This window comes from Vespula vulgaris, chromosome 12 (assembly GCF_905475345.1).
Source record: "Vespula vulgaris chromosome 12, iyVesVulg1.1, whole genome shotgun sequence".
Lineage (NCBI taxonomy): Eukaryota > Metazoa > Arthropoda > Insecta > Hymenoptera > Vespidae > Vespula > Vespula vulgaris.
This window is the reverse complement of record NC_066597.1, coordinates 2,065,001-2,077,500: the sequence shown is the minus strand read 5'-3', so window position 1 is coordinate 2,077,500 and position 12,500 is coordinate 2,065,001. Positions and strand designations below refer to the sequence as shown.

At 32.1% G+C, this 12,500-nt stretch overlaps 1 protein-coding gene across 23 annotated transcripts in view; it reads left to right on the top strand.

Annotated features, from left to right (window-relative positions):
• LOC127068170 (stress-activated protein kinase JNK) overlaps positions 1-12,500 on the top strand; it is a 165,965-nt gene that overhangs the window by 47,293 nt on the left and 106,172 nt on the right. For 5 of the 23 annotated variants that reach the window (XM_051003964.1, XM_051003966.1, XM_051003956.1 and 2 more), the window contains exons 1-2: positions 4,953-5,052; positions 5,413-6,415. The exons of 15 other annotated variants lie outside the window; for them this stretch is intronic. The gene's annotated coding sequence lies outside the window, so the exon portion shown is untranslated. Of the gene's footprint in view, positions 1-4,952; positions 5,053-5,086; positions 6,416-12,500 lie in introns of those variants that run through there. 3 more of the 23 variants (XM_051003958.1, XM_051003955.1, XM_051003950.1) reach the window with 3 other exon arrangements.

Below are 12,500 nucleotides of genomic sequence, written 5' to 3'. Positions count from 1 at the left end.
TCTCTCTCTTTCTCTGTTAATCACTCACTCACTCTCTCTCTCTCTCTCTCTCTCTCTCTCTCTCTCTCTCTCTCTCTCTCTCTCTCTCTCTCTCTCTCTCTCTCTCTCTCTCTCGATCTTTCGATCTTTCCATCTTTGTCTCTCTATCTTTCATTCTACCCTATTGTTTCGTTAATCTCGACTACGAGCCACTTCTCTAGTTCGCTACCGAGGCGTTACTTCTCATCATTCAGTGCTGTTTGTCGATCGTATTTCCTTACCGATCGACGATTAAGAGAAAGGAAAAATCTTCTGTTCTGTTCAGTTTTGTTCTCCTTTCGATCATACAAAAAAATGAATAAGTATCGTCAAACGTCGTCATCGATGATCCGTCATTCATACATTATATGACTCTTCTCTTAAGATTTAAACATCTATCATGTCTTTCCAAAAATAGTTCTTGTTTCAATGATCTATTTTTAATGTATATCTTGAAAAGACAGAGATTCTAATTCCTTGATCCATATGGCCATTTAAATATTCGTCTACGTTAAAAATTCTGATACGTGCTACGGCATCGAACGTCTAACTGCTTCTTAGTAGCGTTAAAGCCTTTTGGGATTATCCTCCTGTCAATCACGGTTATCTCATGGTAGGTCACGATCGAAGACCATGCTTACGTGAGCTGGAATATAAAGCGTACATATTTTCTTTATGCGTGCGTGCGTGTGTGTGTGTGTGTGTTTTACGTGTGAGCAAGCCAACAAGTTAAAAAAGAATAATATCGAAATATGATATAAAAAATGATTGAATAAAATTATCAAACAATTTGCTCTATCGATTCGAGATCCTCTTTTTTTTTTTGAACTCATATACAAGTAGACATTGATTTTATTTTATTTAATTTTTTTTCTCCTTCTTATATCGTTTTTTTGTAAAATTATATAATGCATGCGAGTCAAGAGGCCATAGCGATGCGATGTGAAAAGGACGGATTAATGAAGTTATAAAAATTGCATAATTAATTCAGGATCCTTTTTTGTTCTTAAATCCTACACGCGTCATTCTTTATTTATTTATTTATTTATTTTTTTACTTATTACTCTCATATATCATACTTTTGGATAGATTCGATTGGAAAGTAGTAGAATTTCCGATATATTTTCATATTTTCGATTTTCAATGGGAAAGCAGAAACTAAAGAAGATAGATTGGAGTATTCATTATCATCATTATCATCATCATCATCATTATCCTCGTTGACGTCATCGTCGTCGTCAGGAGTGAAGCACTTTGCTACACGAGTCATTGATCTACGTGGACAAGGAAATTCATAATGTCTAACCTAATTATAAGCAATAACGCGTAACCTCTACGTTGGACCCTTATAATGGTAAGAGGATAGCAAAACGGGAAGCAAAACGAAGACTGAAACTACTCGTGTTCCGTTACAAAGGAGTTATTTTAGGAACACCAAAGTACCTGTCCGGTTACCGTCTCCTCCCTCACATTCTCTTTATCTAACCCTTCTATCTCTCCCCTTTAAAGTTTTCTCTACCTTTTTACATTACTTTTTACGTAGATTACAGTTTACGTTCGATCGTCTTAAATATTTATTATCGCGTCGAGATATAGAAAAGCTTTCTATCAATGGCTTGACTAAATTTAAATAATATAATAAACGTTATAGAATATCTTATACCATTTTTTTTTTTTTTTTTTTAATCATTCTTACAGGGATATAATTTTGTAGTTATAATTTTGTAGTTACAAATACTTCTTTTTTTTCTTTCTTATTTGTCAGAAAAAAAATTTATATATGTATGTGTACACGTATAAAAAAAATATATATACATACACGAAGATATCGTGGTAATGTAATTGTCGTTCGAAATGAAAAAAAAAAAAGAAAAAGATTATAGAAATTATAGAAATTTTTTAAGATATTTTTTCTGCCAATACAATAAATTTCTGCCGTACAATAATTTTCTATGTTAATTATCTGTTCTTTTTTCTTTCTTTTTTTTTCGTATAAGATAAAATTATCACCGATTTCTTTTTGGTCACGATTCCATAAGATTTCATAAGAATCCTCATTGACCTCTTTCCATAAAACGATTCGATACAGATAGCAGATTCAAGCCCATAGCAATAACTGTTCTTGCATCGCTTAGATTCGTCGCAATGCCATAAACGAGCGATCGTAAAATCGTCGCGACTATAGGCGACGATGCAAACAGGTCGATAGATCCCAAGCGAGGTGTTTTTTTTTTCTGTTTTTTCTCTCTTTCTCTCTCTCTTTTTTTGTTTGCGAGTACGATCGATCCTTGTGAATGGCGAAGCTCCATCGTTTTTTGCACTCATCAAACTTTTATCGTACGATTTGTTTGTTTGTTTTTTTTTTTGTATATTTTTATTTTTTTATTTTTTATTCTCGATAATTGAAAAAATGAAATTTTTTGATCGACTATAGTTCTTACAATACACACACATATATATTTATTTTTTATTTTTATTTTTTTTTTTATAATTAATAATGCATTCTTATCGTTCTCGTGCAACTTATTTGTTTCTCATAAGTTTGTTGATCTTCTCATTAATGAAATTCTCGTCACGTTAAAATAAATTTGTTATTTCCTCTTTCTCCTTTTGCAATTTTATCAAGTAAGTAACCAAAAGGAAATAAACGTTCCACGCGTTGGGATAAAAGAAAAAAAAAAAAAAAGAAAAAAAAGAGGAAAATAAACAAACCGACGTTCAAAGGTGTGCCGACAATCGCTTTAAAAAGTAAAGCGATTCTACGCACGGTATCACGTGTCTAATCAATTTTAATTAATCTACCACAGTTCTACGTACGGATTTCTCCTTACACGGGAATTAAAAGAAATAAGATTAATTTTATCTCGGACGACGTATAAATCTATCTCGTACGGTTTTATTTTATATTTTAACGAATATTTTACGAGTCAATTAAACAGATCGTTTTAATCGTCCGATCTAATTAATGGATCAATGAAAATAATAAATAATGAATTAATAATAAATAACGTAATAATAAAATTACACGTGATATATACACACACATATATATATATATTTCGTCAGATAATTATTTGAAAATTGATTAGTAAATTAGCATTTATTATTTTTAGTACGAATTTTCTTTTTTTTTTCTTTTTCTTTCATTTTTTTTTTGTCTTTAAGCGTATCTTTTTCTACGTTCTACGAAAACGTCGACTTTTAGATCGCAACATATTCGACAAAAGAACTCCTAGCATATCCGATAGCACTTTCCTATTCGTCGATAGTTCAAAGATTCTTTCAATCGTATCTTCCACGTTTCTGTATTCTCGATGCATAGGATGATAACCAAAAGAGGAAAAGAGGGAACGATATTCAAATCTTCATTCTTATTCTACTAGAATTGGAAGAAGAGCGGATTCGCTGCATTGGAGAACTGAATGTTTCTCTGAATATTCTTTGCAACATATATATATATATATATATATATATATATATATATATATATGTACGTATATATTTCAAATACACAGATATCTACTCCTATCTTACATATACAAAGATAATCTTATAGAAACCATAGAAACTCGGATGTATCAACTTACAAACGTATCACACCTTGTAGATAAAATTTTTTTTCTTGTTTTTTTTTTCTTTTTTTTTTTTTCATTCATTTATCTATCGACATTCCTTCAGGTACTTTCTTTTTTTTTTGTTTTTTGTTTTTTTTTTTTTCATTAGATTTAATACATACGATAGAAATTATATGAAATAATATTAATGGGGAGAGTATGAGTTGTTCGTTCTTCTGCAAATATCTTGACGATAGTCATATCAGGTGCACTGCATACCATACAGTCTTCTTTATGATATTTTTATCAACGTCTAATTCAGCAGGAATGTGGGCTTCGAATCGAGAATCGTATCGCTCGTCTATAGGTGCGATAACAGAGAGAGAGAGAGAGAGAGAGAGAGAGAGAGAGAGAGAGAGACTCGTTTATTTTTAGATGAATGACGTACACGTTCTCGTTCGCTTGACGATAGCTTCCTTGTCATTTTCACTATCGTTCGATGCGATTTTTTTTGGAGTATATCGTTTCTTTCGATATATCGAATAATCGATTCTATCGGGAGCAAAATATCGAGAGATATTTACTTTTTCTATTTTATCGTAACACTCTTGTTTTTCTTATCTCTCGTACGTGAACGTCCGAAGGAATTTCAATAACGTATAGATTCTTGTCATGAACGATTATTACGAAATAATAAGAAAAATCTCCTATATGCCTTTCTCCTTTTCAAGGATATATATATAAATTTAAAAAGGTTATACTTTCCGCATTGAACGTTCTAATAAAATCTAAAACATGTTTCTGAGAAATGAGATCGATCGTTTATGCGCGATATATCTATCATATGCGGCTTGTAAAGAGACAAGGATTTCGTATTAAACGGTTGACCCTTTCGGTGAACTTTTCTTGAATCGATCATTTTTACTACTTGACGTAATGTCAAACTTTCCTTTAAATTTAGATAACGTTTTGTTCGCACGATTTTTAACAAGCTACACATAACCATATATTAAAAAAAAAAAAAGTAGAATTTACCGATAAAAAATGTATGTAAGATCGATCTCGATAATACGAATATACCCCATTAATCATATTACTTCAATAATCACTTCAAAAATGTGATAAAAAAAAGGAACAAAAAAAAACAGAAAGAAAGAAAAATAATGAAAATCCTTTCCGAATTAGAAAAGAAAGAATAAAAGAAAAATAATAATTTTTATTTATTTTATCCTTCTTGTGTAATCGCTATATCAGAGAATGTTGCTCAGAAGGGTGTTTGGCCGGCTAACCCCCCACTACCACTACTCGTTCACTCTTTTCCCCCACTCCGTTCCTCCATAGTACCGTTCTCGGGCAACTTCGGCGGCTCGACGCGAAGTTGGCCGACGCGCAAGCGCTAGCCCCGAACTTCCCCGAGGCAGGTCAGTCGTGCGTGGCCCTTTGCGCGCGTCGCATCTATTTCCTTCGTGGTATATTCGGGGTGCGTTTACGATTCGTATCACTCGTTTCTCTTTCTCTCTCTCTCTCTCTCTCTCTCTCACTTTCTTTCTCTCTTTCTCTCTCACTCATTCTAATAGCTTTCTTCTCTTCCATCTATTCAAATCGCAAATTTGTCTTATCAATTTCTTACATTAACTTTTCTCTCTTTCCCTTTTTTACTTTCTTGCCTTCTTTCTTTCTTTCTTTCTTTCTTTCTTTCTTTCTTTCTTTCTGTGTTTCTTCTGCTCTCTTTTTATTTTTTCATTCCTATCCATCGGAGAAGAAAATTATTATCTCTTTTCGTTTCTATCACGTTTCTCGAGTGTCGAGAGAAAAATTATTCTAACTCTATCTCACGCAGGGGGTGCTATATAAAATCGTCGTCGAAAGAGAAGAAGAAGAAAGTAAAGTAGAAAAGGAGCAAGTGTTCTCTCAAGGGAAAGTGAATTATTACAGAGTTATCAACGAGAATTAACGTACGATATTAATTACGTATTAAAATTAAATCCTCTTTTGCGTCGCCCGTGTTAATACGCACTTTTGATAAGGAGAGTACGAAAGAAATAAATACAAGCGCGAGAAAAAGAGAAAAAAAAAGTTGTGCGTTGTTGTGGTGTTGTGGTGTGTGTTTGTATATATAAATATATATACATGTACATTCGTCGTGTGCTTCCAACGATACTTTTATCAAACGAGACTTAAACGACGTACGTGTTTATTTTGATTTTATCTTAAAAAAAAAAAAAAAAAGAAAAAAGAAAGGAAGAAGAAAGAAAAAAGAAGAAAAGAGATGAGAAAGATCATTCGACTTTAACTGTGATATGTTGATTGGACCGTTGGTGATTTTCAAAGAACGCATAAATATATACCGTTTATAGTTTTTAATTATTACGTGCACGTGAGTGTATAATTTGAGTGACGAACAAACGAACGAACGAACGAACGAACGAAGCGAGACTTATTAATTAAGTGATACGTTGTTACAGTTTTGCCGTCCGTATGTTTCTAATAATGTCCATTTGCTAAGCTAAACGACTATCGTCTAATCGTCTATATCTATCTCTATCTTTCTCTATCTATCTATTTATCTCTGTATTTCTTTCTCTTTATTTCTATCTATCTATCTATCTATCTATCTTTCTATCTATCTATCTGTCTGTCTGTCTGTCTGTCTATCTATCTATTTGTCTATCTCTATCTGTGTCTCGAGAGGTTCGACTAATGCAAGACTCGTACTACTGCCTTCTCTTGGTCAATCACGTTACGTATTTTCTTCATCCGATCTAACGGCACCGTAGTCTGTATTATCCAGCAACGTCACCCACGCTTTTCTCCGAGGGAAAAAAGGGATCGATATTAACGAGGTAGGCCGATCCATTTCTTCGAAGATTATTCGATTCGTCTAACTCAAAATAATTTTTATTTTATAATCACCCCTACCTCTATCCTACTCACTCGTTTTCTTATTCTTATATACAATTTTTTTTCTCTCATCTTTTTTCTTTTTCTTTTCGTTTAAATCATAAGAACCGTTCGTAAGTTAGAAGATCGAAATTGTTTCGATAGTCTCGACTTGTCTGTTGTATATTATATATATATATATGTGTGTGTGTGTGTGTGTATATATATAATACATAAATATATAGTATATATAATAATAGATAGATCGATTCAACGTTTCTTAAAAGTATTTTCTTTACTAGTAAGAACTTCTATTTTTTATTTTTATTTATTTATTTGTTTCTCTTTTTTTTTTTCATTTTTCCCGGAGCATCGATCGAATTTATTATTTATTATTTAATTAATCGTTTTCATAATTTCATTCTCGTTATTATTATGAACGATATCACGTTGTATATTTATGTAAGAAATATTGTTGTTCGTGTAAATATTTATTTGAATTTTTAATCGGAGAAAGAGAAAGAGAGAGAGAGAGAGAGAGATCATTGAAAGATTTAATTTAAACGGTGTATTTTTCGTTCGAAAGCAATCATCGATTTAACAGCAGCAGTCCGTTAAAAACCATTGACGATTGTAAGTATTTGTTTGGGTGTCCACTTATCTGCTGTTTCGTTCGTGCCATCGTACACGTGGCTGCTCACGTTATTTGCTATAAGCCGTGGCACACGAGATTATCTCCTTTTTTATTTTTTATTTTTTTTTCCTTTGTTCTCCCTCACCTTCTTTCTCTCTCTCTCTCTCTTTCTCTCTCTCTTTCTCTCTCCGTCAAGTAAAAATATCAGCCACGAACGATAGAGATAAAAGTGTAACGCTACGAAGGTTTGTTGTACGAAGCGTATACACCTGTTTCTCGTTTTTATTCTAAGCTATGTTCTAATCGACTATTACGTTTAAAACGATTTACGTATCTACGATCATAAAGGAGTTTAAATCTTAGACACATCGATAGAACGAATTTTCTTTTCTTAGCTTCTTTTTCGTTTATTTTTTTAATTTCGATATACCATTTCGTTATTGCGTACAAATATTTCGATAGTTTCTTTTTTTCTTTTTTTTTTTTATCTCTTCTACTTTTTCATAATCGAATAATATTATTTTCGACATGAATGTTTTTTTTTTTATATATATATATATAAATTAATACTTCAACATAGTGAAACATTTAGGAAATTGAAGATTTACACTTCGTAATTTTTTGCTTTGTTTCTTTCTGTTTTTATTTTCTTTTAAGCTCGTATAAGAATATTAATTATTTTATATCATACGTCTACTTAGGAATTTATATATATATATATATATATATATATATATATTGTTTAACGTTACGAGATAACGTTCGAATATTTTTTTTTATTCAAGCTCTAATCATAGATATATCTTCGATATGTTTACTACAATATAATATCTAAATGTTATCCTTTGCATTCCATTATAGCCCCAAAAAAACAAAAAATATTGATCCTATACGTCGTCGTTCATAGTTTTCAAATCTATGATTGAATACAAATGTATCTTTGTATATATGTGTATATATATATATCTGCCTTGGATAAATCTGTTGCTGATAACATTACGCCCGCATTCCTGTTGTAGTTACCACGAGAAGAGAAAACAAACCTCTACTGCTAGTCGAAGGTCGATCGTACAGTAAAATCATCATTTGAAATCTCTTTTTCGTTACATACACACACGAGTATCTTTACATACACATGCACACACATATTTCATCTTTATAAAACACATATAAAACGAAGTCGCTTATTCTGACACTTATTTTTTTTTTTACTGCTATCAAATATTTACATTAAATAATCACTTTCGTTAGATTAAATAACTATCGCAAAGTTATTGCAAATGTTCTAAAGATTAATTATGCACAAACACACATACGATACATATTTATTTAACTCATCTATAATCTTAGAAAAGTTATCAATTGCAGCTATTCCGATTAATTAATAATCTAAAAAGAATTCGTTTAATAAACGTTTCACCTTGTCTTACAAAGCTATAAAAATAAACAATAGTTTATGTAAACATAAGATATACGATTACATCATCGATATCATCGTTAGGTTACTTAGTTAGTTACAAGAAGGCCAAGTTTATCCGTGAACGTGAAAAGAGAAGTATAAAGGAATTGTACCGTATAAACAAAAGCGGAATTTGCGATTGAAGGAGTAGAACTCTCCTCCCTCGCTCTCACTCTCACCCTCATCCATATTACCACCACCACCATTACCATCACCATCACCATCACCATCGCCATCGCCATTACCATTACCATCACCTTCATCACCAGCACAACTATACTCTTTCTCGTCTTCTTCTAACGAAACGACATACTTTACCAATACACTCACTTGGCAAAGCTTCGAAAACTTTACGTGTATACTTTGTGTCGTAAAGACGCATAAACAGTTCTGGAATCTGACCAGAAATCAACGAACATAAGAACGAAATCTTCGAGCATAAGATATTTCCGTCGATGAAGAGAAAATATTTATATCGGTCGAATTAATTAGAATCTTTCGATTTCTTCTTTCTTCCACGGTATTATTATTTTAGATTTGATTATCGATAATTAAATGCTCATTTTTTATCAATTCAATGTAATTAATTTGTTAAATACATTATTATAGCATTATATATATATATATAATATATATATATATTATATGTATGTATTTTATCTCACGTACGAAGAATAATGTTTTACGCTTTATTTGTAATTTATTATTATTTATCGTTATATATAATTGGATTTATCTTACTTTCTTTTTTATTGTTTTATTTCTTGTATTTTCATTTTTATTTTTTTGACAAAACTACAAAGAGATTTATCAAGTTGAAAGATCAACAAGGTAATCAGATCCTAATTGGATGTACTTTCTCTTTTCTTTTTTCTTTGCATGTTTCTCTTTTGATGCTTCCGAATTACATTGCTTTTCAGAGCGAATTTAAGCTGGCTGAGATTCATCGATGCTATCGCTCGAGTTACATAATCCGAGCGTGTAAACACGACCGATCGAATTACGGTCGTCAACGGTCTAAATCCACGACAGTCCAGGGGTCCGATCGTTTGTTAAGGCGAAACGTCCCCTTTTATCGTCGTCCACGATTCTCACTCTCTTTCTCTCTCTCTCTCTCTCTCTCTCTCTCTCTCTTTCTCTTTCTCTTTATTTCTCTCTATTTCTCTTGCTTTGGTCTAAGGCGTTTAACAGGACTTTAACTCAAGTCGACGCGATGATCTATCATGTCGTCTGACTTTACATTTCACTTAAGTACATTTTTTCTCTTTTCTTTTTTTACTTTATTTTATTTTATTTTATTTTATTTTATTTTATTTTATTTTTATCCGTCTCGACGTAAAGAAAAATTGAAAATTTCTATCTCGCGTCTGCGCTACAAATATAATGCGAGAGAAAATAATATAATCTGTTTTCTCTTCCCTTCGATTTTCTTTGTTGTTCTCTATATTATTTTTCTTTCTTTCTTTCTTTTTTTTTTTTTTTTCGTTAATCATGAAACAACGATATATTTTCTTGTTTTAAATAATAACAGCGGACAAATCTTTGTTCCCTCTTTCTCGATGAAGAATTAATATAAAGCGAAACAAAAAAAAGAAAAGATATATATTAATTCGTCGAAGTCATAGATATATAATACATTGGAATATTGAATCCTTGTATTCGATAAAATTCGAATAAGATTTTAATTCTCGTTGTTGAATAGAAAAAAACGACAAAGATCCATTGGCTAACTTTGTTTTTTATTTTTTTTTTTTTTTATTTTAATTTACAATGTTCTAGTAAATTAATTCGTCGAGTTTTGATGTAAAGTCCGTGATGAGGATTCTTTCGTTGAACGATAAGGTTTTGCGACAGTTATCATTGTCCTCTTGTAACGATATCGGTGAGCCTTCGAAGTGAGTTCTCGAATCCCCCATAGAAAAGGGATTTGAAGAAAGAAAAGCTTTCCTTTTCTTTTCGTTATCTTTCCAAAAAAAAAAAAAAGAGAATAGAAGAACAGAAGCACATTCTTTTTACTACTACTACTATAACTATTGTTACTATTGCTAAAATACTAATACTTTTTTCATCATTTCAAACCATAGACATCGTAAGCACTCTGAAGGACACCCTTCTCCTTTTTTTTTCTCTTCCATCATCCCGAAGTTTGATCAACGCGTTCTCCATGTTTTTTTCTTCGTCACGAGAAATGTCAGGAACATTTCTTTTACGTCACAAGAAGAGGAGAAGGGTGGGGGGTAGGAGCGATGACTTTTCCGAGGGTTCTTTTTTTTTTTTTTTTTTTTTTTAAACGAGGGTCGTTGAGAACATTCCTAATGTACGTTCGAATATTTGCTTGGTTTTTTTTCTTTTCTTTTTTTTTTAATTTTTTTTTTATATTCTCTCATCGTGTTTTTATTAAAATTCGTGTGATCGAGGTTGTCGATTAGAAAAATAAAGAAAAGAAAATATATTAGTGGTGATATTTTTTGAATAGGGTGGCGAGGACTCGGAACGTTTTGAGAAAGAAAAGCATGTTTTCGTATCACGTAGGATACGACGACGACTTTTATTCAGGTTTCTATGGGGGAAAAAGGGAGAGAAGTGGAGCTCGAGAGTATTGTAGTCGTTTGGAATATTTGCATTGCTATCTTTTTTATTTCTTTTCTAACCGTTTGTCGAAGTTATTGATTAGAAGGAAAAAAGAAAAAGAAAGATTGTAAATATTTATAGCGACGTTTAAATTACGAGAGAAAGAGAGAGAGAGAGAGAGAGAGAGAGAAAGGAAGAAAACAATACAATAGTATGCACATTTGTACAATTTAAAGATTAATTTACATATTTCTAAAATATACTTCGATCGAACATTTACACACGCGTACACGCACACGTGTGTTGTATGATAAATATGTATTATTTTCATAACAATAAAATTAAAAAGAAGATAGAAAGGAATTGCAGTGATTATCGCGGAAAAAACTTTATTTTGTACGATGAAGCAATAAGCAATAGCATCGAAGAAGAAGAAGAAGAAAAAGGATGAAAAAAAAAAGCGATTAGGATTAAAGTATTAATACTAGTATGGTCTCGTCAGCATTGGTGTCACCTGAGTATCGAAGAAACGCTTGGCCCTGTGCACTCGTGCGGAATGCCCCTCTTTTAGTGGTTCGCTTCGACATGCAAGCTTCGACGAGGAAGAGGGTGGACTATAGAAAGAACGAGAGGGAAAGAGATAGATAGAAACAGAGATAGAGAGAGAAAGAGAGAGTCTATACACCGTGAAATAATACTAACACACATAGCTACTTATTGATTTTTCCAGCGACTAGCCTCTCGTAAAAGCAAGCAACGACGTCCTAGGTAGACGCAATCCTGCCGTTCTACGACCTCCTTCTTCTACAATCTTCTTCGAATTTACCTACCTTTAGTCGTTCCTCTCGTTTTCTTCTTGTATCGTATCGTTTCGTGTCGTATAGTGTTTTATCGTGTTGTAATAGTATCGTAGGAATCACCAAAATTTCAATGGCACTTGAACAAATCACGAGATGCTATTTATAAATTTTTATATAAATATCTATCTATCTATCTATGTATGTATGTATGTATGTATGTATATATGTGTGTGTACACGTGCGTGTGTAAATATCGTTTTAGCAATTAAAGCGTCGGTTAACTTTTCTCAATAAATTTACGAGGGAAAATATAGACGTACGACGTACATACACATGTATATATATATATATATATTTGCTAATAAAAAAGTAAAACAAAAAGATATCGTACAACATTTAGGAGAGTTTAGAGAGACCGAGAGAGAGATAGAGATAGAGAAGGGAGAGATCGATTTTCTGGTATCTTGAACTCTGTAGAGAGCTTCCAGGAAGTCAAACGTCGCCGGTTAGGATGATTTAAGTAGGTTTTGAAGTGAACGCATATGTTTGACGACAGCCGTTTCTGTTTCATCCGGTAAGAAAAG